This window comes from Bufo gargarizans, unplaced genomic scaffold (genome assembly GCF_014858855.1).
Source record: "Bufo gargarizans isolate SCDJY-AF-19 unplaced genomic scaffold, ASM1485885v1 fragScaff_scaffold_189_pilon, whole genome shotgun sequence".
Taxonomy (NCBI): Eukaryota; Metazoa; Chordata; class Amphibia; order Anura; family Bufonidae; genus Bufo; species Bufo gargarizans.
Genome location: NW_025334068.1, coordinates 277,395 through 304,779, shown reverse-complemented (window position 1 = coordinate 304,779; position 27,385 = coordinate 277,395). Strand labels below are relative to the sequence as shown.

General features: G+C 49.4%; 1 long non-coding RNA gene across 1 annotated transcript; it reads left to right on the top strand.

Annotated features, from left to right (window-relative positions):
* Positions 1–1,606: 1,606 nt before the first annotated feature.
* On the top strand, positions 1,607–26,691 carry LOC122922326. Its single transcript, XR_006387126.1, has 2 exons — positions 1,607–1,722; positions 26,425–26,691. It is a non-coding gene; the product is annotated as an uncharacterized LOC122922326 (long non-coding RNA).
* The last annotated feature ends 694 nt before the right edge of the window (positions 26,692–27,385 follow it).

The following is a 27,385-nucleotide window of genomic DNA, read 5'->3' as shown; positions in this document are numbered from 1 at the left end:
ATTTTTTAGAAGGTCAGCTTACCTGCAGGCCCTCGCATGTAATGTTTTAGATGGTCAGCTCAGCAGCAGGCCCTCGCCCCTAATGTGTAAGAGATTCACCAGCAGGCCCTTGCTCCTTATGTTTTTGAGGGTCACAGCAGGCCATCAATCATAATTTTTCAAGCGTGTGTATGATGCCCTCCTTTATGTGTATCAAAGGGTTCCTTGTAATTTTTGGCAGCCCTTTCACTTAGGCATAGGCTTTATGAGTGCAGGAGTCCCACTACCTGAACTATTGTACCACAATGTGAATAAGGCCCCCCTTTATGTGATATACAGGTTGTATCGGAGTGCCTTTTCTTTGTAATTTTTGGCAGCACTTGCACTTTATATACAAGTAAATATACAGGAAAGATTGTTTCCTAACAAATTTCCTCTAAAATCGATTTTATCTTCGGTTTTGTGCGTATTATTGTCAGTCTGTAAAAGTGGCGTACTACTCGGACAACATCGTTCCCAGCAGCGACCTGGGAGTCCAAGATGCATCCAGATGTCCTCCCTATGCTGTTCCAGAACCATTCAGGTGGTGTTTCCATTGATTTCTGACCGTTTCTTATGAACCAGTCACCCTCCCCTCTTCAGAGCAGGGGCTGCCTGGTTTAATGCTCGGGTTCTCCCATTGACTTCCATTGTGCTCTGCAGAGCACCCGAGCATCCCAAAGTATTCTACTTGAGCATCCCAATGTGTTCTACTCGAGCACCCGAGCACTTTGGTGCTCGATCAACACTACTTATGTCCCGAGTAAAGGGATTAAAGACTTATGTCCCGAGTAAAGGGGTGAAGACTTATGTCCCGAGTAAAGGGGCTGAAGACTTATGTCCTCGGTAAAGGGGCTGAAGACTTATGTCCCGATTAAAGGGGCTGAAGACTTATGTCCTGACTAAAGGGGCTGAAGACTTATGTCCTGACTAATGGAGCTGAAGACTTATGTCTCGAGTAAAGGGACTGAAGACTTATGTCCCAAGTAAAGGGGTGAAGACTTATGTCCCAAGTAAAGGGGTGAAGACTTATGTCCCAAGTAAAGGGGCCGAAGACTTATGTCCCGAGTAAAGGGGCTGAAGACTTATGTCCTCGGCAAAGAGGCTAAAGACTTATGTCCCGATTAAAGGGGTTGAAGACTTATGTCCTCAGTAAAGGGGCCAAAGACTTATGTCCTTAGTAAAGGGGTTGAATACTTATGTCAAAGTGAGATTCTAGTTTTTGTTTTCTCATTATGGGGAAACTGATAGCACAAGGAGTCAGAGAACAGAATGTGAGTAAAGTGAGAGGGTGTGAGGACTTTTTCAATGCACTTTTTCCCTTCCATCCTCCCCTTACAGAAGGCACACAAAAAAACGGTCATATAAATATTTGGCACAGAGGTACGAATGGCGCCTCTGTATCATGTGACTGCGTTGAGATCACAAACTGCAGGAGTCTCCACATGTGAGAAGTGTGAGTATATTCGAGTATTAAAGGAGACCATCAGCAAGTAGGTTCCTGCTCCCACCGTCCATGAGGAAAGTCTTTGTGTTAGGGCCTACCTGCTGGTGTCCTCCTGGTGCCTCTGACCCTCCTCTCATCCTCAGGTCCTCCGGCACTGCTGCTCCTCTCCACGCACACTGGAAGTTCTACTAAATACCTACAGTAAACTGCGAGGCACCGACGACTGGGCGGAGGACGTCCCCGAGGAAGAACTGCAGGTCAGTCCAATGATGTGTGAGTGACCACCATTATTGACTTCCGCAGTGACTCCCAGAATTTACTGCTGCAGTGACCCTCAGTACAGACTAATGCAAAGACCCCCAGAATTTACTCCTGCAGTAAATCATAGTACTGACTCCTGCAGTGACCCTCAGTTCTGATTATTGCATGTCTCTCAGCCTTGACTCCTGCATTGACTCCCAGTACTGACTCCTGCAGTGATTCTCAGTATTGACTGCTGTTATGACTCTCTAGATTGACTCCTGCAGTGACTCTCAGTACTGACTCCTGCTTTGACTCTCAATACAGACTTCTGCAGTGACTCTCAGTATTGACTCATGCAGTGACTCTCAGTACTGACTTCTACAGTGACCATCAGTACTGACTTCTGCAGTGACCCTCAGTATGGACTCCAGCAGTTACCCTCAATACTGACTCCTCCAGTGACTCCCAGTATTGCCTCAGGCACTAACTCCTGCAGTGACTCTAAGTACTGACTCCAGCATTGACTCTCAGTATTGACTCCTGCAGTGACTCTCATTATTGACTCCTACATTGACTCTCAGTATTGACTTCTGCAGTGCCCCTCAGTATGGACCCCTGCAGTTACCCTCAATACTGACTCCTCTAGTGACTCCCAGTATTGCCTCAGGCAGAAAACTGTCAGTACCAAGTCCAGCAGTAACTCCTGCAGTGACTCTATGTACTGACTCCAGCATTGACTCTCAGTATTGACCTTGCAGTGACTGTAAGTACTGACTCCAGCATTGACTCTCAGTATTGACTCCTGCAGTGACTCTCATTATTGACTCCTATATTGACTCTCAGTATTGACTTCTGCAGTGACCCTCAGTATTGACCCTGCAGTGACTCCTGCAGTGACTCTAAGTACTGACTCCAGCAATGACTCTCAGTATTGACTCCTGCAGTGACTCTCATTATTGACTCCTACATTGACTCTCAGTATTGACTTCTGCAGTGACCCTCAGTATTGACCCTGCAGTGACTCCTGCAGTGACTCTAAGTACTGACTCCAGCAATGACTCTCAGTATTGACTCCTGCAGTGATTCTCACTATTGACTCTTGCAATGACTCTCAGCATTGACTTCTGCAGTGACCCTCAGTATTGACTCCTGCAGTGACTCTCAGTATTGATTCCTGCCGTGACTCCAGCGTTGACGCTCATTATTGACTCCTACAGTGACTCTCATTATTGACTCCTACAGTGACTCTCATTATTGACTCCTACAGTGACTCTCATTATTGACTCCCACAGTGACTCTCATTATTGACTCCTACAGTGACTCTCATTATTGACTCCTACAGTGACTCTCATTATTGACTCCTGCAGTGACTCTCATTATTGACTCCTACAGTGACTCTCATTATTGACTCCTACAGTGACTCTCATTATTGACTCCTGCAGTGACTCTCATTATTGACTCCTACAGTGACTCTCATTACTGACTCCAGCAGCGACTCTCAGTATTGACTCCCACAGCGACTCTCATTAGCAAGAAAAAACAAATGTATTTTTTTCACAGCTCACTCTCAATTTGCATAATCCAGACTCTCCTGTAATATGAAGAAAAAGGAAGCGCGGACAAATCCCCGGATCTGGGGTCATGAGTCACTTCAGTGACACATTTTTGATAGATCCAGCGCCTTGGAATTTAAAATAAAACGTAACTTATAAAATACTCCATGGTGTCCTCGGGGGGACGCGTTTCGCACAGATCGCGCTTCATCAAGCCCTAGTGAGGACATTCTCCAGGAGTAGCACACCGAGCAGTGGAGAGTAACCTGGATGTGTCACCGCTCCTGCAGCCGTCCGCGTGGATCTTCCGGTCTTATTAGGTGCACACCCACCGGCAAGAAAAATAGTAGTAATAACCAGATGAGGCAAAGTATCCCAAAAATAAAATGATCCAGTGTTTAAAGTTGCATGTAGTACCCCCGTTTGGGACCAGCCACAGATCTGTGTGCGAACACGTACTAAGATGAAGACCATCACATATGCATACAATGCGGCTGTTGGCATCACACGTGCCAAGATGCAAGCCACAGCATATGAGTAGAGCGCGGCTGATTTAGGGGCGTGTATGTGAATAAGCCCAATGAAGCTCCTCCTTGCCCCTCCGTGCCCGTGCTGTGGACCGCAATGCACAAGCACCAACCGCGGTCCAGCCGCATGCAGATCGCGCACCCATTCACTTGAAAGGGTCCACGATGCGTCCATTCTGCCATCTGCGGAGGCACGGAATGGAACCCCAGGAAGCACTCTGTAGTGCTTTCGTGGGGTTCTGTTCCGTGTTCCGTTTCGTACCGCATCTCCGGATTTGCGGACCCATTCAAGTGAAGGGGTCTGCATCTGTGATGCGGAATGCACACGGCCGATGCCCCGTGTATTGTGGACCCGCCATATAACGGTTGTGTGAACGAGCCCTAAGGCCGTACCTGTGGGGGAAGTGAGTAGGGTGAAGAGATCATACATTTATTTCACAGAGCCAGTGGCAGTCAGGAGGTGATCCCCGGTGGTCCATCACTGGAGAAAAAAAAAATTCTAGGAACTCGCCATGCCCCTCATTGGATACCTTGGGGTGTCTTCTTTCCGAAATGGGGTCACATGTGGGGTATTTATACTGCCCTGGCATTTTAGGGGCCCTAAAGCATGAGAAGAAGTCTGGGATCCAAATGTCTAAAAATGCCCTCCTAGAAGGAATTTGGGCCCCTTTGCGCATCTAGGCTGCAAAAAAGTGTGACACATCTGGTATCGCCGTACTCAGGAGAAGTTGGGCAATGTGTTTTGGGGTGTCATTTTACATATACCCATGCTGGGTGAGAGAAATATCTTGGTCAAATGCCAACTTTGTATAAAAAAATGGGAAAAGTTGTCTTTTGCCAAGATATTTCTCTCACCCAGCATGGGTATATGTAAAATTACACCCCAAAACACATTCCCCAACTTCTCCTGAGTACGGCGATACCAGATGTGTGACACTTTTTTGCTGCCAAGGTGGGCAAAGGGGCACACATTCCAAAGAGCACCTTTTCGGGTTTCGCCGGCCATTTTTTACACATTTTGATTGCAAGGTACTTCTCACACATTAGGGCCCCTAAATTGCCAGGGCAGTATAACTACGCCACAAGTGACCCCATTTTAGAAAGAAGACACCCCAAGGTATTCCGTGAGGGGCATGGCGAGTTCCTAGAATTTTTTATTTTTTGTCACAAGTTAGCGGAAAATGATGATTTTTCTTTTTTTTTCTTTTTTCCTTACAAAGTCTCATATTCCACTAACTTGCGACAAAAAATAAAAAGTTCTAGGAACTCGCCATGCCCCTCACGGAATACCTTGGGGTGTCTTCTTTCCAAAATGGGGTCACTTGTGGGGTAGTTATACTGCCCTGGCAATTTAGGGGCCCAAATGTGTGAGAAGAACTTTGCAATCAAAATGTGTAAAAAATGCCCTGCAAAATCCGAAAGGTGCACTTTGGAATATGTGCCCCTTTGCCCACCTTGGCAGCAAAAAAGTGTGACACATGTGGTATCGCCGTACTCAGGAGAAGTTGGGGAATGTGTTTTGGGGTGTCATTTCACATATACCCATGCTGGGTGAGAGAAATATCTTGGTCAAATGCCAACTTTGTATAAAAAAATGGGAAAAGTTGTCTTTTGCCAAGATATTTCTCTCACCCTGCATGGGTATATGTAAAATGACACCCCAAAACACATTGCCCAACTTCTCCTGAGTACGGCGATACAAGATGTGTCACACTTTTTTGATGCCAAGGTGGGCAAAGGGGCACATATTCCAAAGTGCACCTTTCGGATTTCGCAGGCCATTTTTTTACAGATTTTGATTGCAAAGTTCTTCTCACACATTTGGGCCCCTAAATTGCCAGGGCAGTATAACTACGCCACAAGTGACCCCATTTTGGAAAGTAGACACCCCAAGGTATTCCGTGAGGGGCATGGCGAGTTCCTAGAATTTTTTATTTTTTGTCGCAAGTTAGTGGAATATGAGACTTTGTAAGGAAAAAAGAGAAAAAAAAAATCATCATTTTCCGCTAACTTGTGACAAAAAATAAAAAATTCTAGGAACTCGCCATGCCCCTCACGGAATACCTTGGGGTGTCTTCTTTCCAAAATGGGGTCACTTGTGGGGTAGTTATACTGCCCTGGCAATTTAGGGGCCCAAATGTGTAAGAAGTACCTTGCAATCAAAATGTGTAAAAAATGGCCTGTGAAATCTGAAAGGTGCACTTTGGAATATGTGCCCCTTTGCCCACCTTGGCTGCAAAAAAGTGTCACACATGTGGTATCGCCGTACTCAGGAGAAGTTGGGGAATGTGTTTTGGGGTGTCATTTTACATATACCCATGCTGGGTGAGATAAATATCTTGGCAAAAGACAACTTTTCCCATTTTTTTATACAAAGTTGGCATTTGACCAAGATATTTTTCTCACCCAGCATGGGTATATGTAAAATGACACCCCAAAACACATTCCCCAACTTCTCCTGAGTACGGCGATACCAGATGTGTCACACTTTTTTGCTGCCAAGGTGGGCAAAGGGGCACATATTCCAAAGTGCACCTTTCGGATTTCACCGGTCATTTTTTACACATTTTGATTGCAAAGTTCTTCTCACACATTTGGGCCCCTAAATTGCCAGGGCAGTATAACTACCCCACAAGTGACCCCATTTTGGAAAGAAGACACCCCAAGGTATTCCGTGAGGGGCATGGCGAGTTCCTAGAATTTTTTATTTTTTGTCGCAAGTTAGTGGAAAATGAGACTTTGTAAGAAAAAAATAAAGAAAAAAATCATCATCATTTTCCGCTAACTTGTGACAAAAAATAAAAAGTTCTATGAACTCACTATGCCCATCAGCGAATACCTTAGGGTGTCTACTTTCCGAAATGGGGTCATTTGTGGGGTGTTTGTACTGTCTGGGCATTGTAGAACCTCAGGAATCATGACAGGTGCTCAGAAAGTCAGAGCTGCTTCAAAAAGCGGAAATTCACATTTTTGTACCATAGTTTGTAAATGCTATAACTTTTACCCAAACCATTTTTTTTTGCCCAAACATTTTTTTTTTTATCAAAGACATGTAGAACAATAAATTTGGCGAAAAATTTATATATGGATGTCGTTTTTTTTGCAAAATTTTACAGCTGAAAGTGAAAAATGTCATTTTTTTGCAAAAAAAATCGTTACATTTTGATTAATAACAAAAAAAGTAAAAATGTCAGCAGCAATAAAATACCACCAAATGAAAGCTCTATTAGTGAGAAGAAAAGGAGGTAAAATTCATTTGGGTGGTAAGTTGCATGACCGAGCGATAAACGGTGAAAGTAGTGCAGTGCAGAAGTGTAAAAAGTGCTCTGGTCATGAAGGGGGTTTCACCTAGCGGGGCTGAAGTGGTTAAACACAAAAACACAAATGCAATGGCACTCTGCACCCAGCACTCTGCACCCAGCTCTCTGCACCCAGCTCTCTGCACCCAGCACTCTGCACCCAGCGCTCTGCACCCAGCGCTCTGCCCTGCCTCTATGCTGGATGCCGAATGAGGCATCAGTGCACACCTTGGCCAAAGCGTAATAAGCCACTCACCACGTCAAGGTCGCCTCCATGAGTGGTCCCTAACACTAGTTCCTACCTATTATGGGCCACGTCAGCCACACAAAGTCCAGGGAGTGCAGGTACAGCATGCACGCCAGGCACACTCTGCTTTTAACCCCGTCCGGTGCCATAACAGCTTCCATCGGATCCAGGGATGCAAGTACCAACATGCATGCTGAGCCCACTATATACTTCTCCTGGAGCCAAATGGCTACTGGTAGGCTCAGTTTTATACTGACTTTAAAACCAGCCTCCAGGGCAGACTAACTGGTCAGGTGTGCATGACTGCATGGAGATCGCCACGCCTCCAATATATACTACAAAGAAAAAAATGTGGGGGGTTCAGCCCGCACAACCCTGTATGCAGGGGCACATTGCTATGGCGAAATACACATACAAACGCAAAAACACAAATGCAATGGCACTCTGCACCCAGCGCTCTGCACCCAGCACTCTGCACCCAGCACTCTGCACCCAGCACTCTGCACCCAGCGCTCTGCCCTGCCTCTATGCTGGATGCTGAATAAGGCATTGGTGTACATTTTGGCCAAAGCGTAATAAGCCACTCACCACGTCAAGGTCGTGCCTACCAGTAGCCATTTGGCTCCAGGAGAAGTATATAGTGGGCTCAGCATGCATGTTGGTACTTGCATCCCTGGATCCGATGAAAGCTGTAATGGCACCGGACGGGGTTAAAAGCAGAGAGTGCCTTGCGTGCATGCTGTGCCTGCGCTCCCTGGACTTTATGTGGCTGTCATGGCCCATAACAGGTAGGAACTAGTGTTAGGGACCACTCATGGAAGCGACCTTGACGTGGTGAGTGGCTTATTACGCCTTGGACCCAAATGTACACCAATGCCTCATTCAACATCCAGGGCAGAGTGCTGGTTTGCAGAGTGCTGGTTTGCAGAGTGCTGGTTGCTGAGTGCTGGTTTGCAGAGTGCTGGTTGCTGAGTGCTGGTTTGCAGAGTGCTGGTTGCAGAGTGCTGGTTGCAGAGTGCTGGTTTGCAGAGTGCTGGTTTGCAGAGTGCTGGTTTGCAGAGTGCTGGTTGCTGAGTGCTGGTTTGCAGAGTGCTGGTTGCTGAGTGCTGGTTTGCAGAGTGCTGGTTGCTGAGTGCTGGTTTGCAGAGTGCTGGTTGCTGAGTGCTGGTTTGCAGAGTGCTGGTTGCAGAGTGCTGGTTGCAGAGTGCTGGTTTGCAGAGTGCTGGTTTGCAGAGTGCGATTGCATTTGTGTTTTTGCGTTTGTATCTGTATTTCACCATAGCAATGTGCACCTGCATACAAGGTTGTGCTGACTGAACCCCCCACAGCAGCTCACCTTTGCCTATTTTTTTTGCTGACGCAGCAGCTGACCCTCGACCAGTTTTCCTCAGAAATCATGCTTGCTCTAACAGCATTCTCGTCCTCACCAAGTTTTCCTCAGACAGCATGCTCGTCCTCACCCAGTTTTCCTCAGACAGCATGCTCATCCTCACCCAGTTTTCCTCAGACAGCATGCTCGTCCTCACCCAGTTTTCCTCAGACATCCTGCTTGCCCTCGCCCAGTTTTCCTCAGACAGCATGTATGCTCTCGCCCAGTTTTCCTCAGACATCCTGCTTGCCCTCGCCCAGTTTTCCTCAGACATCCTGCTTGCCCTCGCCCAGTTTTCCTCAGACAGCATGCTCGCCCTCGCCTTGTTTTCCTTACACAGCATTCTTATCCTTACCCAGTTTTCCTCAGACATCCTGCTTGCCCTCGCCCAGTTTTCCTCAGACATCCTGCTTGCCCTCGCCCAGTTTTCCTCAGACAGCATGCTCGTCCTCACCCAGTTTTCCTCAGACATCCTGCTTGCCCTCGCCCAGTTTTCCTCAGACATCCTGCTTGCCCTCGCCCAGTTTTCCTCAGACAGCATGCTTGCCCTCGCCCAGTTTTCCTCAGACAGCATGTATGCTCTCGCCCAGTTTTCCTCAGACAGCATGCTCGTCCTCACCCAGTTTTCCTCAGACAGCATGCTCGCCCTCACCCAGTTTTCCTCAGACAGCATGCTCGTCCTCACCCAGTTTTCCTCAGACAGCATGCTCGTCCTCACCCAGTTTTCCTCAGACAGTATGCTCGTCCTCACCCAGTTTTCCTCAGACATCCTGCTTGCCCTCGCCCAGTTTTCCTCAGACAGCATGCTCACCCTCACCCAGTTTTCCTCAGACAGCATGCTCGTCCTCACCCAGTTTTCCTCAGACATCCTGCTTGCCCTCGCCCAGTTTTCCTCAGACAGCATGCTCGCCCTCACCCTTTTTTCCTCAGACAGCATGCTCGTCCTCACCCAGTTTTCCTCAGACAGCATGCTCGTCCTCACCCAGTTTTCCTCAGACATCCTGCTTGCCCTCGCCCAGTTTTCCTCAGACAGCATGCTCACCCTCACCCAGTTTTCCTCAGACAGCATGCTCGTCCTCACCCAGTTTTCCTCAGACATCCTGCTCGTCCTCACCCAGTTTTCCTCAGACATCCTGCTTGCCCTCGCCCAGTTTTCCTCAGACATCCTGCTTGCCCTCGCCCAGTTTTCCTCAGACAGCATGCTTGTCCTCACCCAGTTTTTCTCAGACAGCATGCTCGCCCTCGCCTTGTTTTCCTTACACAGCATTCTTATCCTTACCCAGTTTTCCTTAGACATCCTGCTTGCCCTCGCCCAGTTTTCCTCAGACAGCATGCTCGTCCTCACCCAATTTTCCTCAGACAGCATGCTCGTCCTCACCCAGTTTTCCTCAGACAGCATGGTCGTCCTCACCCAGTTTTCCTCAGACAGCATGCTCGTCCTCACCCAGTTTTCCTCAGACAGCATGGTCGTCCTCACCCAGTTTTCCTCAGACAGCATGCTCGTCCTCACCCAGTTTTCCTCAGACAGCATGGTCGTCCTCACCCAGTTTTCCTCAGACAGCATGCTCGTCCTCACCCAGTTTTCCTCAGACAGCATGGTCGCCCTCGCCCAGTTTTCCTCAGACATCCTGCTCGTCCTCACCCAGTTTTCCTCAGACATCCTGCTTGCCCTCGCCCAGTTTTCCTCAGACATCCTGCTTGCCCTCGCCCAGTTTTCCTCAGACATCCTGCTTGCCCTCGCCCAGTTTTCCTCAGACATCCTGCTTGCCCTCGCCCAGTTTTCCTCAGACAGCATGTATGCCCTCGCCCAGTTTTCCTCAGACAGCATGCTTGTCCTCACCCAGTTTTCCTCAGACAGCATGTATGCCCTCGCCCAGTTTTCCTCAGACAGCATGCTTGTCCTCACCCAGTTTTCCTCAGACAGCATGCTCGCCCTCGCCTTGTTTTCCTTATACAGCATTCTTATCCTTGCCCAGTTTTCCTCAGAAAGTATGCTCCTCCTTTTTTTTTCAGATATGAGCTCACCCTTGCCAAGTTTTTATAAGACAAAATGCTCGCTCTCGCTAAGTTTTTATTATACAGCATACTCGTCCTTGCCCAGCTTTATTCTAACAGCAGCTCACCTTTGCCCAGTTTTTCTCAGGCAGCATGCTCGTCCTCACCCAGTTTTCCTCAGGCAGCAGCTCACTCTCGTTCAGTTTTCCTCAGACAGCATGCTCGTACTCGCCCAGTTTTCCTCAGACAGCATGCTCCTACTCGCCCAGTTTTCCTCAGACAGCATGCTCGTACTCGCCCAGTTTTCCTCAGACAGCATGCTCGTACTCGCCCAGTTTTCCTCAGACAGCATGCTCGTACTCGCCCAGTTTTCCTCAGACAGGAGCTCACTTTGGTCTAGATTTTCCAGACACCAGCTCACCCTCGCACAGTATTCTTCAGACAGAATTCTCACCCTTGTCCAGTTTCTCTGAGGCAGCAGATCAGTGTCGCCCAATTTTACTCTGACAGCATGCTCTCCATCGCCTAGTTTTCCTCAGAGAGCATGCTCGCCCTCACCTAGTTTTCCTTAGGAAGTAGCTCACCGTTGCCCAGTTTTCCTGAGACAGCATGCTCGCCCTTGCCCAGTTTTCTTCAGACACCATGCTTGCCATTGTCAAGTTTTCCTCAGACAGCATGCTCGCCTTTCCCAGTTTTCCTCAGGCAGGAGCTCACCTTGGTCTAGTTTTTCCAGACACCAGCTCACCCTCGCACAGTATTCTTCAGACAGAATTCTCACCCTTGTCCAGTTTTTCTCAGGCATCACTGTCGCCCAATTTTCCTCAGACAGCAGCTCTCCCTCACCCAGTTTTCCTCAGGCAGCAGCTCATCCTTGCCCAGTTTTTCTGAGACAGCATGCTCGCTCTCGCCTAGTTTTCCTCAGACAGCATGCTCACCTTTCCCAGTTTTCCATAGGCAGCATGCTCACCCTTGCTCAGTTTTTCTCAGTAAGCATGCTTGCTCCCAGCCAGTTTTCCACAAACAGCACACTTGTCCTCGACTAGTTTTCCACAGGCAGAAGCTCACCTTTGTCCAGTTTTCCTCAGAAAGTATGCTCACCCTCACCCAGTTTTTCTCAGACAGCATGCTCACCCTCACCCAGTTTTTCTCAGAATGCATGCTAACCCTCGTTCAGTTTTCCACAGGCAGAAGCTCTCCTTTGCCCAGTTTTCCTCAGTCAGCGTGCTCGCTATCACCCAGATATCCTCAGGCAGCAGCTCACCCTCGCCCAGTTTTTTTCAAGCAGGAGCTCACCCTTGCCCAGTTTTCCTCAGAGAGCATGCTCGCCTTTCCTAGTTTTCCTCAGGCAGGAGCTCACCTTGGTCTTTTTTTTCCAGACACCAGCTCACCCTCGCACAGTATTATTCAGACAGAATTCTCACCCTTGTCCAGTTTCTCTGAGGCAGCAGATCACTGTCGCACAATTTTACTCTGACAGCATGCTCTCCATCGCCTAGTTTTCTTCAGAGAGCATGCTCGCCCTCACCCAGTTTTCCTGAGGAAGCAGCTCACAGTTGCCCAGTTTTCCTGAGACAGCATGCTCTCCCTTGCCCAGTTTTCCTCAGACACCTTGCTTGCCATTGTCAAGTTTTCCTCGGACAGCATGCTCGTCCTCGCCCAGTTTTCCTCAGGCAGGAGCTCACCTTGGTCTAGTTTTTCCAGACAGGAGCTCACCCTTGCCCAGTTTTCCTCAGAGAGCATGCTCACCCTTGCCCAGTTTTCCTCAAACATGCTGCTCACCCTTGTCAAGTTTTTTTTCAGGCAGCAGCTCAGCCTCAGCCAGTTTTCCTCAGACATGCTGCTCGCCTTTGCCCAGTTTTCCTCAGACAGCATGCTCACCCTCACCCAGTGTTTCTCAGAATGCATGCTCACCCTCGTTCAGTTTTCCACAGGCAGAAGCTCTCCTTTGCCCAGTTTTCCTCAGTCAGCGTGCTCGCTATCACCCAGATATCCTCAGGCAGCAGCTCACCCTTGCCCAGTTTTTTTCAGGCAGGAGCTCATTCATGCCCAGTTTTCCTCAGAAAGCATGCTCACCCTTGCCCAGTTTTCCTCAGAGAGCATGCTCACCCTTGCCCAGTTTTCCTCAGAGAGCATGCTCACCCTTGCCCAGTTTTCCTCAGAAAGCATGCTCCCCCTTGCCCAGTTTTCCTCAGAGAGCATGCTCACCCTTGCCCAGTTTTTTTTAAGCAGCAGATAACCTTCGCCCAGTTTTCATCAGAAAGTATGCTTGCCCTCATTTAGTTTTACTCAGACAGCATCCTCACCCACACTCATGCTTGCTCAAAAAACATGTTTGTCCTTGCTCAGTTTTCCTCAGTAGGCAGATCATCTTTGCCCACTTTTCCTCAGACATGCTGCTCACCTTCGCACACTTTTCCTCAGACATGCTGCTCACCTTCGCCCACTTTTCCTCAGACATGCTGCTCACCTTCGCCCACTTTTCCTCAGACATGCTGCTCACCTTCGCCCACTTTTCCTCAGACATGCTGCTCACCTTCGCCCACTTTTCCTCAGACATGCTGCTCACCTTCGCACACTTTTCCTCAGACATGCTGCTCACCTTCGCACACTTTTCCTCAGACATGCTGCTCACCTTCGCACACTTTTCCTCAGACACGCTGCTCACCTTCACACACTTTTCCTCAGACATGCTGCTCACCTTCGCACACTTTTCCTCAGACATGCTGCTCACCTTCACACACTTTTCCTCAGACATGCTGCTCACCTTCGCACACTTTTCCTCAGACATGCTGCTCACCTTCGCACACTTTTCCTCAGACATGCTGCTCACCTTCACACACTTTTCCTCAGACATGCTGCTCACCTTCGCACACTTTTCCTCAGACATGCTGCTCACCTTCGCACACTTTTCCTCTGACATGCTGCTCACCTTCGCACACTTTTCCTCAGACATGCTGCTCAACTTCGCCCAGTTTTCCTCAGACATGCTGCTCACCTTCACACACTTTTCCTCAGACATGCTGCTCACCTTCGCACACTTTTCATCAGACATGCTGCTCACCTTCGCCTAGTGTTCCTCAGACATGCTGCTCACCTTCGCACACTTTTCCTCAGACATGCTGCTCACCTTCACACACTTTTCCTCAGACATGCTGCTCACCTTCGCACACTTTTCCTCAGACATGCTGCTCACCTTCGCACACTTTTCCTCAGACATGCTGCTCACCTTCACACACTTTTCCTCAGACATGCTGCTCACCTTCGCACACTTTTCCTCAGACATGCTGCTCACCTTCGCACACTTTTCCTCTGACATGCTGCTCACCTTCGCACACTTTTCCTCAGACATGCTGCTCAACTTCGCCCAGTTTTCCTCAGACATGCTGCTCACCTTCACACACTTTTCCTCAGACATGCTGCTCACCTTCGCACACTTTTCCTCAGACATGCTGCTCACCTTCGCCTAGTGTTCCTCAGACATGCTGCTCACCTTCACACACTTTTCCTCAGACATGCTGCTCACCTTCGCACACTTTTCCTCAGACATGCTGCTCACCTTCGCACACTTTTCCTCAGACATGCTGCTCACCTTCGCACACTTTTCCTCTGACATGCTGCTCACCTTCGCACACTTTTCCTCAGACATGCTGCTCACCTTCGCACACTTTTTCTCAGACATGCTGCTCACCTTCGCACACTTTTCCTCAGACATGCTGCTCACCTTCGCACACTTTTCCTCAGACATGCTGCTCACCTTCGCACACTTTTCCTCAGACATGCTGCTCACCTTCGCACACTTTTCCTCTGACATGCTGCTCACCTTCGCACACTTTTCCTCAGACATGCTGCTCACCTTCGCACACTTTTCCTCAGACATGCTGCTCACCTTCGCACACTTTTCCTCAGACATGCTGCTCACCTTCGCACACTTTTCCTCTGACATGCTGCTCACCTTCGCACACTTTTCCTCAGACATGCTGCTCAACTTCGCCCAGTTCTCCTCAGACATGCTGCTCACCTTCACACACTTTTCCTCAGACATGCTGCTCACCTTCGCACACTTTTCCTCAGACATGCTGCTCACCTTCGCCTAGTGTTCCTCAGACATGCTGCTCACCTTCACACACTTTTCCTCAGACATGCTGCTCACCTTCGCACACTTTTCCTCTGACATGCTGCTCACCTTCGCACACTTTTCCTCAGACATGCTGCTCACCTTCGCACACTTTTCCTCAGACATGCTGCTCACCTTCGCACACTTTTCCTCTGACATGCTGCTCACCTTCGCACACTTTTCCTCAGACATGCTGCTCACCTTCGCACACTTTTCCTCTGACATGCTGCTCACCTTCGCACACTTTTCCTCAGACATGCTGCTCACCTTCACCTAGTGTTCCTCAGACATGCTGCTCACCTTCACACACTTTTCCTCAGACATGCTGCTCACCTTCGCACACTTTTCCTCAGACATGCTGCTCACCTTCGCACACTTTTCCTCAGACATGCTGCTCACCTTCGCACACTTTTCCTCAGACATGCTGCTCACCTTCGCACACTTTTCCTCTGACATGCTGCTCACCTTCGCACACTTTTCCTCAGACATGCTGCTCAACTTCGCCCAGTTCTCCTCAGACATGCTGCTCACCTTCACACACTTTTCCTCAGACATGCTGCTCACCTTCGCACACTTTTCCTCAGACATGCTGCTCACCTTCGCACACTTTTCCTCTGACATGCTGCTCACCTTCGCACACTTTTCCTCAGACATGCTGCTCACCTTCGCACACTTTTCCTCTGACATGCTGCTCACCTTCGCACACTTTTCCTCAGACATGCTGCTCACCTTCACCTAGTGTTCCTCAGACATGCTGCTCACCTTCACACACTTTTCCTCAGACATGCTGCTCACCTTCGCACACTTTTCCTCAGACATGCTGCTCACCTTCGCACACTTTTCCTCAGACATGCTGCTCACCTTCGCACACTTTTCCTCAGACATGCTGCTCACCTTCGCACACTTTTCCTCTGACATGCTGCTCACCTTCGCACACTTTTCCTCAGACATGCTGCTCAACTTCGCCCAGTTCTCCTCAGACATGCTGCTCACCTTCACACACTTTTCCTCAGACATGCTGCTCACCTTCGCACACTTTTCCTCAGACATGCTGCTCACCTTCGCACACTTTTCCTCTGACATGCTGCTCACCTTCGCACACTTTTCCTCAGACATGCTGCTCACCTTCGCACACTTTTCCTCAGACATGCTGCTCACCTTCGCACACTTTTCCTCTGACATGCTGCTCACCTTCGCACACTTTTCCTCAGACATGCTGCTCACCTTCGCACACTTTTCCTCTGACATGCTGCTCACCTTCGCACACTTTTCCTCAGACATGCTGCTCACCTTCACCTAGTGTTCCTCAGACATGCTGCTCACCTTCACACACTTTTCCTCAGACATGCTGCTCACCTTCGCACACTTTTCCTCAGACATGCTTCTCACCTTCGCACACTTTTCCTCTGACATGCTGCTCACCTTCGCACACTTTTCCTCAGACATGCTGCTCACCTTCACACACTTTTCCTCAGACATGCTGCTCACCTTCGCACACTTTTCCTCAGACATGCTGCTCACCTTCGCACACTTTTCCTCAGACATGCTGCTCACCTTCGCACACTTTTCCTCAGACATGCTGCTCACCTTCGCCCACTTTTCCTCAGACATGCTGCTCACCTTCGCACACTTTTCCTCAGACATGCTGCTCACCTTCACACACTTTTCCTCAGACATGCTGCTCACCTTCGCACACTTTCCTCTGACATGCTGCTCACCTTCGCACACTTTTCCTCAGACATACTGCTCACCTTCGCACACTTTTCCTCAGACATGCTGCTCACGTTCACACACTTTTCCTCAGACATGCTGCTCACCTTCGCACACTTTTCCTCAGACATGCTGCTCACCTTCGCACACTTTTCCTCAGACATGCTGCTCACCTTCACACACTTTTCCTCAGACATGCTGCTCACCTTCGCACACTTTTCCTCAGACATGCTGCTCACCTTCGCACACTTTTCCTCAGACATGCTGCTCACCTTCGCACACTTTTCCTCAGACATGCTGCTCACCTTCGCACACTTTTCCTCAGACATGCTGCTCACCTTCGCACACTTTTCCTCAGACATGCTGCTCACCTTCACACACTTTCCTCAGACATGCTGCTCACCTTCGCACACTTTTCCTCAGACATGCTGCTCACCTTCGCACACTTTTCCTCAGACATGCTGCTCACCTTCACACACTTTTCCTCAGACATGCTGCTCACCTTCGCACACTTTTCCTCAGACATGCTGCTCACCTTCGCACACTTTTCCTCAGACATGCTGCTCACCTTCGCACACTTTTCCTCAGACATGCTGCTCACCTTCGCACACTTTTCCTCAGACATGCTGCTCACCTTCGCACACTTTTCCTCTGACATGCTGCTCACCTTCGCACACTTTTCCTCAGACATGCTGCTCAACTTCGCCCACTTTTCCTCAGACATGCTGCTCACCTTCACACACTTTTCCTCAGACATGCTGCTCACCTTCGCACACTTTTCCTCAGACATGCTGCTCACCTTCGCCTAGTGTTCCTCAGACATGCTGCTCACCTTCGCCCACTTTTCCTCTGACATGCTGCTCACCTTTGCCCAGTTTTTCTCAGGCATGCTGCTCACCTTCGCACACTTTTCCTCAGACATGCTGCTCACCTTCGCCCACTTTTCCTCAGACATGCTGCTCACCTTCGCACACTTTTCCTCAGACATGCTGCTCACCTTTGCACACTTTTCCTCAGACATGCTGCTCACCTTCGCACACTTTTCCTCAGACATGCTGCTCACCTTCGCACACTTTTCCTCTGACATGCTGCTCACCTTCGCACACTTTTCCTCAGACATGCTGCTCACCTTCGCACACTTTTCCTCAGACATGCTGCTCACCTTCGCACACTTTTCTTCAGACATGCTGCTCACCTTCGCACACTTTTCCTCAGACATGCTGCTCACCTTCGCACACTTTTCCTCAGACATGCTGCTCAACTTCGCCCAGTTCTCCTCAGACATGCTGCTCACCTTCACACACTTTTCCTCAGACATGCTGCTCACCTTCGCACACTTTTCCTCAGACATGCTGCTCACCTTCGCCTAGTGTTCCTCAGACATGCTGCTCACCTTCACACACTTTTCCTCAGACATGCTGCTCACCTTCGCACACTTTTCCTCTGACATGCTGCTCACCTTCGCACACTTTTCCTCAGACATGCTGCTCACCTTCGCACACTTTTCCTCAGACATGCTGCTCACCTTCGCACACTTTTCCTCTGACATGCTGCTCACCTTCGCACACTTTTCCTCAGACATGCTGCTCACCTTCGCACACTTTTCCTCTGACATGCTGCTCACCTTCGCACACTTTTCCTCAGACATGCTGCTCACCTTCACCTAGTGTTCCTCAGACATGCTGCTCACCTTCACACACTTTTCCTCAGACATGCTGCTCACCTTCGCACATATTTCCTCAGACATGCTTCTCACCTTCGCACACTTTTCCTCTGACATGCTGCTCACCTTCGCACACTTTTCCTCAGACATGCTGCTCACCTTCACACACTTTTCCTCAGACATGCTGCTCACCTTCGCACACTTTTCCTCAGACATGCTGCTCACCTTCGCACACTTTTCCTCAGACATGCTGCTCACCTTCGCACACTTTTCCTCAGACATGCTGCTCACCTTCGCCCACTTTTCCTCAGACATGCTGCTCACCTTCGCACACTTTTCCTCAGACATGCTGCTCACCTTCACACACTTTTCCTCAGACATGCTGCTCACCTTCGCACACTTTTCCTCTGACATGCTGCTCACCTTCGCACACTTTTCCTCAGACATACTGCTCACCTTCGCACACTTTTCCTCAGACATGCTGCTCACCTTCACACACTTTTCCTCAGACATGCTGCTCACCTTCGCACACTTTTCCTCAGACATGCTGCTCACCTTCGCACACTTTTCCTCAGACATGCTGCTCACCTTCACACACTTTTCCTCAGACATGCTGCTCACCTTCGCACACTTTTCCTCAGACATGCTGCTCATCTTCGCACACTTTTCCTCAGACATGCTGCTCACCTTCGCACACTTTTCCTCAGACATGCTGCTCACCTTCTCACCTTCGCACACTTTTCCTCAGACATGCTGCTCACCTTCGCACACTTTTCCTCAGACATGCTGCTCACCTTCACACACTTTTCCTCAGACATGCTGCTCACCTTCGCACACTTTTCCTCAGACATGCTGCTCACCTTCGCACACTTTTCCTCAGACATGCTGCTCACCTTCACACACTTTTCCTCAGACATGCTGCTCACCTTCGCACACTTTCCTCAGACATGCTGCTCACCTTCGCACACTTTTCCTCAGACATGCTGCTCACCTTCGCACACTTTTCCTCAGACATGCTGCTCACCTTCGCACACTTTTCCTCTGACATGCTGCTCACCTTCGCACACTTTTCCTCAGACATGCTGCTCAACTTCGCCCAGTTTTCCTCAGACATGCTGCTCACCTTCACACACTTTTCCTCAGACATGCTGCTCACCTTCGCACACTTTTCCTCAGACATGCTGCTCACCTTCGCCTAGTGTTCCTCAGACATGCTGCTCACCTTTGCCCAGTTTTTCTCAGGCATGCTGCTCACCTTCGCACACTTTTCCTCAGACATGCTGCTCACCTTCGCCCACTTTTCCTCAGACATGCTGCTCACCTTCGCACACTTTTCCTCAGACATGCTGCTCACCTTCGCACACTTTTCCTCAGACATGTTGCTCACCTTCGCACACTTTTCCTCAGACATGCTGCTCACCTTCGCACACTTTTCCTCAGACATGCTGCTCACCTTTGCACACTTTTCCTCAGACATGCTGCTCACCTTCGCACACTTTTCCTCAGACATGCTGCTCACCTTCGCACACTTTTCCTCAGACATGCTGCTCACCTTCGCACACTTTTCCTCTGACATGCTGCTCACCTTCGCACACTTTTCCTCTGACATGCTGCTCACCTTCGCACACTTTTCCTCAGACATGCTGCTCACCTTCGCACACTTTTCCTCAGACATGTTGCTCACCTTCGCACACTTTTCCTCAGACATGCTGCTCACCTTCACACACTTTTCCTCAGACATGCTGCTCACCTTCGCACACTTTTCCTCAGACATGCTGCTCACCTTCAAGAAAACAATCAGACTGGCTCACAGTATTTTTTGCATTTATTACAGTTATTAAAATGTATTTTCCTGCTGAATATTATTATACATAACCTAATTGCATGTCAACATATTAGCATGATTGTATAGGTACTTTGAATGCGGAGCTCACGCATATACCTAGATTACAGGAGTACTCTAAAATGTGACCACTTAAGTTTTACTACGTGGTGTCTGTCTGCAGCGTATTATACTTGGATCTTTCAAATGTTCCGATAATTATATATTGACTTGCCAATAATCTACATACAAGTCGTTCAAAGAATGTTCAATTTATGGTTACCGGTACATGGTCTTGACAACCAAACAGTAATGCTACGGTTGGACCCCTTTCAATCGGCGTTGGTTTCCTACCTCCTGCCACGAGATAGTCACTCGGCTTATCTATCTCGGCGTCTCACGTGACCTGACCTGACCCGAGGATGGTTTCCTGGTCAGTGATGTCATCCACCTGCGCCGGCCGGAGTAGCGGAGATCGATGTAGCAGAGCCGCGCCGGTGCAGGATTTAGTTCTCTTTCAATAGAAACGCTGAACGGTAGTGCACCAATCGATATGGGTCAGTCCACTTTGATAGTATTAGACCACTGCCGGTACCATGCTCACTCTTTTTGGGTGACTCCAGATGAGATGAACAAAAGTCTTTTTAAGCAGAGACAGAGATAGCACACCACTAGCTGGGTCCAATTCACACTAGTTCGCACTAGACGCGTTTCAGAACCGTAGTTCCTTCCTCAGTAGGCAAATGTGAAATGCTCACCTTCTCCTAGTGTTTCTCAGACATGCTGCTCACCCTTGCACACTTTTCCTCAGACATGCTGCTCACCTTCGCCCACTTTTCCTTAGACATGCTGCTCACCTTCGCACACTTTTCCTCAGACATGCTGCTCACCTTCGCCCACTTTTCCTTAGACATGCTGCTCACCTTCACACACTTTTCCTCAGACATGCTGCTCACCTTCGCCCACTTTTCCTCAGACATGCTGCTCACCTTCGCACACTTTTCCTCAGACATGCTGCTCACCTTTGCCCACTTTTCCTCAGACATGCTGCTCACCTTCGCACACTTTTCCTCAGACATGCTGCTCACCTTCGCCCACTTTTCCTCAGACATGCTGCTCACCTTCGCACACTTTTCCTCAGACATGCTGCTCACCTTCGCACACTTTTCCTTAGACATGCTGCTCACCTTCGCACACTTTTTCTCAGACATGCTGCTCACCTTCGCCCACTTTTCCTCAGACATGCTGCTCACCTTCGCACACTTTTCATTAGACATGCTGCTCACCTTCGCACACTTTTCCTCAGACATGCTGCTCACCTTCGCCCACTTTTCCTCAGACATGCTGCTCACCTTCGCACACTTTTCCTCAGACATGCTGCTCACTTTTGCACACTTTTCCTCAGACATGCTGCTCACCTTCGCCCACTTTTCCTCAGACATGCTGCTCACCTTCGCCCACTTTTCCTCAGACATGCTGCTCACCTTCGCCCACTTTTCCTCAGACATGCTACTCACCTTCGCACACTTTTCCTCAGACATGCTGCTCACCTTCGCACACTTTTCCTCAGACATGCTGCTCACCTTCGCACACTTTTCCTCAGACATGCTGCTCACCTTCGCCCACTTTTCCTCAGACATGCTGCTCACCTTCGCACACTTTTCCTCAGACATGCTGCTCACCTTCGCACAGTTTTCCTCAGACATGCTGCTCACCTTCGCACACTTTTCCTCAGACATGCTGCTCACCTTCGCACGCTTTTCCTCAGACATGCTGATTACCTTCGCCCAGTTTTCCTCAGACATGCTGCTCACCTTCGCCCACTTTTCCTCAGACATGCTGCTCACCTTCGCCCACTTTTCCTCAGACATGCTGCTCACCTTTGCCTAGTGTTCCTCTGACATGCTGCTCAACTTCGCACACTTTTCCTCAGACATGCTGCTCACCTTCGCTCACTTTTCCTCAGACATGCTGCTCAACTTCGCACACTTTTCCTCAGACATGCTGCTCACCTTCGCACACTTTTCCTCAGACATGCTGCTCACCTTTGCCTAGTGTTCCTCAGACATGCTGCTCAACTTCGCACACTTTTCCTCAGACATGCTGCTCACCTTCGCACACTTTTCCTCAGACATGCTGCTCACCTTCGCACACTTTTCCTCAGACATGCTGCTCACCTTCGCACAGTTTTCCTCAGACATGCTGCTCACCTTCGCCCACTTTTCCTCAGACATGCTGCTCACCTTCGCACGCTTTTCCTCAGACATGCTGCTCACCTTCGCCCAGTTTTCCTCAGACATGCTGCTCACCTTCGCCCGCTTTTCCTCAGACATGCTGCTCACCTTCGCACACTTTTTCTCAGACATGCTGCTCACCTTCGCACACTTTTCCTCAGACATGCTGCTCACCTTCGCCCACTTTTCCTCAGACATGCTGCTCACCTTCGCCCACTTTTCCTCAGACATGCTGCTCACCTTCGCACACTTTTCCTCAGACATGCTGCTCACCTTCGCCCACTTTTCCTCAGACATGCTTCTCACCTTCGCCCAGTTTTCCTCAGACATACTGCTCACCTTCGCCCACTTTTCCTCAGACATGCTGCTCACCTTCGCCCACTTTTCCTCAGACATGCTGCTCACCTTCGCACACTTTTCCTCAGACATGCTGCTCACCTTCGCACACTTTTCCTCAGACATGCTGCTCACCTTCGCACACTTTTCCTCAGACATGCTGCTCACCTTCGCACACTTTTCCTCAGACATGCTGCTCACCTTCGCACACTTTTCCTCAGACATGCTGCTCACCTTCGCACACTTTTCCTCAGACATGCTGCTCACCTTCGCACACTTTTCCTCAGACATGCTGCTCATCCTCGCACACTTTTCCTCAGACATGCTGCTCACCTTTGCCCAGTTTTTCTCAGGCATGCTGCTCACCTTCGCACACTTTTCCTCAGACATGCTGCTCACCTTCGCCCACTTTTCCTCAGACATGCTGCTCACCTTCGCACACTTTTCCTCAGACATGCTGCTCACCTTTGCCCAGTTTTTCTCAGGCATGCTGCTCACCTTCGCCCACTTTTCCTCAGACATGCTGCTCACCTTCGCCCACTTTTCCTCAGACATGCTGCTCACCTTCGCCCACTTTTCCTCAGACATGCTGCTCACCTTCGCACACTTTTCCTCAGACATGCTGCTCACCTTCGCACACTTTTCCTCAGACATGCTGCTCACCTTCGCCCACTTTTCCTCAGACATGCTGCTCACCTTCGCCCACTTTTCCTCAGACATGCTGCTCACCTTTGCCCACTTTTCCTCAGACATGCTGCTCACCTTTGCACACTTTTCCTCAGACATGCTGCTCACCTTCGCACACTTTTCCTCAGACATGCTGCTCACCTTCGCACACTTTTCCTCAGACATGCTGCTCACCTTCGCCCACTTTTCCTCAGACATGCTGCTCACCTTCGCACACTTTTCCTCAGACATGCTGCTCACCTTCGCACACTTTTCCTCAGACATGCTGCTCACCTTCGCACACTTTTCCTCAGACATGCTGCTCACCTTCGCACACTTTTCCTCAGACATGCTGCTCACCTTCGCACACTTTTCCTCAGACATGCTGCTCAACCTCGCACACTTTTCCTCAGACATGCTGCTCACCTTTGCCCAGTTTTTCTCAGGCATGCTGCTCACCTTCGCACACTTTTCCTCAGACATGCTGCTCACCTTCGCCCACTTTTCCTCAGACATGCTGCTCACCTTCGCACACTTTTCCTCAGACATGCTGCTCACCTTTGCCCAGTTTTTCTCAGGCATGCTGCTCACCTTCGCACACTTTTCCTCAGACATGCTGCTCACCTTCGCCCACTTTTCCTCAGACTTGCTGCTCACCTTCGCACACTTTTCCTCAGACATGCTGCTCACCTTCGCACACTTTTCCTCAGACATGCTGCTCACCTTCGCACACTTTTCCTCAGACATGCTGCTCACCTTCGCCCACTTTTCCTCAGACATGCTGCTCACCTTCGCCCACTTTTCCTCAGACATGCTGCTCACCTTCGCCCACTTTTCCTCAGACATGCTGCTCACCTTCGCACACTTTTCCTCAGACATGCTGCTCACCTTCGCCCAGTTTTCCTCAGACATGCTGCTCACCTTCGCCCACTTTTCCTCAGACATGCTGCTCACCTTCGCACACTTTTCCTCAGACATGCTGCTCACCTTCGCCCACTTTTCCTCAGACATGCTGCTCACCTTCGCACACTTTTCCTCAGACATGCTGCTCACCTTCGCACACTTTTCCTCAGACATGCTGCTCACCTTCGCCCACTTTTCCTCAGACATGCTGCTCACCTTCGCCCAGTTTTCCTCAGACATGCTGCTCACCTTCGCCCACTTTTCCTCAGACATGCTGCTCACCTTCGCCCACTTTTCCTCAGACATGCTGCTCACCTTCGCACACTTTTCCTCAGACATGCTGCTCACCTTCGCACACTTTTCCTCAGACATGCTGCTCACCTTCGCACACTTTTCCTCAGACATGCTGCTCACCTTCGCACACTTTTCCTCAGACATGCTGCTCACCTTCGCACACTTTTCCTCAGACATGCTGCTCACCTTCGCACACTTTTCCTCAGACATTCTGCTCATCCTCGCACACTTTTCCTCAGACATGCTGCTCACCTTTGCCCAGTTTTTCTCAGGCATGCTGCTCACCTTCGCACACTTTTTCCTCAGACATGCTGCTCACCTTCGCCCACTTTTCCTCAGACATGCTGCTCACCTTCGCACACTTTTCCTCAGACATGCTGCTCACCTTCGCACACTTTTCCTCAGACATGCTGCTCACCTTCGCACACTTTTCCTCAGACATGCTGCTCACCTTCGCCCAGTTTTCCTCAGACATGCTGCTCACCTTCGCCCACTTTTCCTCAGACATGCTGCTCACCTTCGCACACTTTTCCTCAGACATGCTGCTCACCTTCGCCCACTTTTCCTCAGACATGCTGCTCACCTTCGCACACTTTTCCTCAGACATGCTGCTCACCTTCGCACACTTTTCCTCAGACATGCTGCTCACCTTCGCCCACTTTTCCTCAGACATGCTGCTCACCTTCGCCCAGTTTTCCTCAGACATGCTGCTCACCTTCGCCCACTTTTCCTCAGACATGCTGCTCACCTTCGCCCACTTTTCCTCAGACATGCTGCTCACCTTCGCACACTTTTCCTCAGACATGCTGCTCACCTTCGCACACTTTTCCTCAGACATGCTGCTCACCTTCGCACACTTTTCCTCAGACATGCTGCTCACCTTCGCACACTTTTCCTCAGACATGCTGCTCACCTTCGCACACTTTTCCTCAGACATGCTGCTCACCTTCGCACACTTTTCCTCAGACATGCTGCTCATCCTCGCACACTTTTCCTCAGACATGCTGCTCACCTTTGCCCAGTTTTTCTCAGGCATGCTGCTCACCTTCGCACACTTTTCCTCAGACATGCTGCTCACCTTCGCCCACTTTTCCTCAGACATGCTGCTCACCTTCGCACACTTTTCCTCAGACATGCTGCTCACCTTCGCACACTTTTCCTCAGACATGCTGCTCACCTTCGCACACTTTTCCTCAGACATGCTGCTCACCATCGCCCACTTTTCCTCAGACATGCTGCTCACCTTCGCCCACTTTTCCTCAGACATGCTGCTCACCTTCGCCCACTTTTCCTCAGACATGCTGCTCACCTTCGCACACTTTTCCTCAGACATGCTGCTCACCTTCGCCCACTTTTCCTCAGACATGCTGCTCACCTTCGCCCACTTTTCCTCAGACATGCTGCTCACCTTCGCCCAGTTTTCCTCAGACATACTGCTCACCTTCGCCCACTTTTCCTCAGACATGCTGCTCACCTTCGCCCACTTTTCCTCAGACATGCTGCTCACCTTCGCACACTTTTCCTCAGACATGCTGCTCACCTTCGCCCACTTTTCCTCAGACATGCTGCCCACCTTCGCACACTTTTCCTCAGACATGCTGCTCACCTTCGCACACTTTTCCTCAGAAAGTATGCTTGCCCTCATTTAGTTTTCCCCAGTCTGCATCCTCACCCACACCCATGTTTCCTCAAAAAGCATGTTCGTCCCTGCTCCGTTTTCCTCAGGCAGCAGATCACCTTTGCCCACTTTTCTTCAGACAGCATGCTTGTCCTCGCACATTTTTCCTCAGACCGCATGGATTGACCTCCTTCAGTTTCTTCTATTTGTGAAATCTACTGAATTAGGTGCATTTTTCACAACATTTTCTCAGTTTCTTTAGGATTCCAGAACTAGTGTTGGGAAGTAGAAAGTTTGGGAGTGTCTGTCAGGGACTGTGGGGTTGTGTTTATGTGTTTTTCATGACTCAAATATTATTCTTTCCAGAAAAACCCCGTCTTCTTCCAGTCGGTATTCTCACTTTCTCGCAGTCCACGCTCTCTCCAGCACCTGTGTCGCTGTTCTCTGCGCTCACATCTTGAAGGGAGACTCCCGGATACACTCCCCAAGTTACCTCTCCCACCTCCGCTCTTGCAGTTTGTACAACTTGGTTTTGAAGGTGTCCTGTACTGAAAGATAAAGTGGGAGATAAAACTGTCCGGAGCGCACCCTTTGCTTGTATTATAGCATATATTATACATATGTAATACTGTGCAGACTGTGTGGTATGTTCTCTCTGTGTACAATCGTATATACTGCATGCTACCAACATTTCCATTAAGAAGTTCCGGATATCCCTATCTGTTTTCAGTCCAGGACAAGATGAATTTGCCAGGATTATCTCTAAACATTTGCTACAATCCTGGGGAATTAGGGACTATAGGCAAATGTGTGTTATGTACAGTTGCAAGAAAAAGTATGTGAACCCTTTGGAATGATATGGATTTCTGCACAAATTGGTCATAAAATGTGATCTGATCTTCATCTCAGTCACAACAATAGACAATCACAGTCTGCTTAACCTAATAGCACACAAAGAGTTAAATGTTACCATGTTTTTATTGAACACACCATGTACACATTCCCAGTGCAGGTGGAAAAAGTATGTGACCCCCTAGACTAATGACATCTCCAAGAGATAATTGGAGTAAGGTGTCGGCCAACTGGAGTCCAGTCAATGAGATGAGATTGGAGGTGTTGGTTACGGCTGCCCTGCCCTATAAAACACACACCAGTTCTGGGTTTGCTTTTCACAAGAAGCATTGCCTGATGTGAATGATGCCTCGCACAAAAGAGCTCTCAGAAGACCTACGATTAAGAATTGTTGACTTGCATAAAGCTGGAAAGGGTTATAAAAGTATCTCCAAAGCCTTGCTGTTCATCAGTCCACGGTAAGACAAATTGTCTA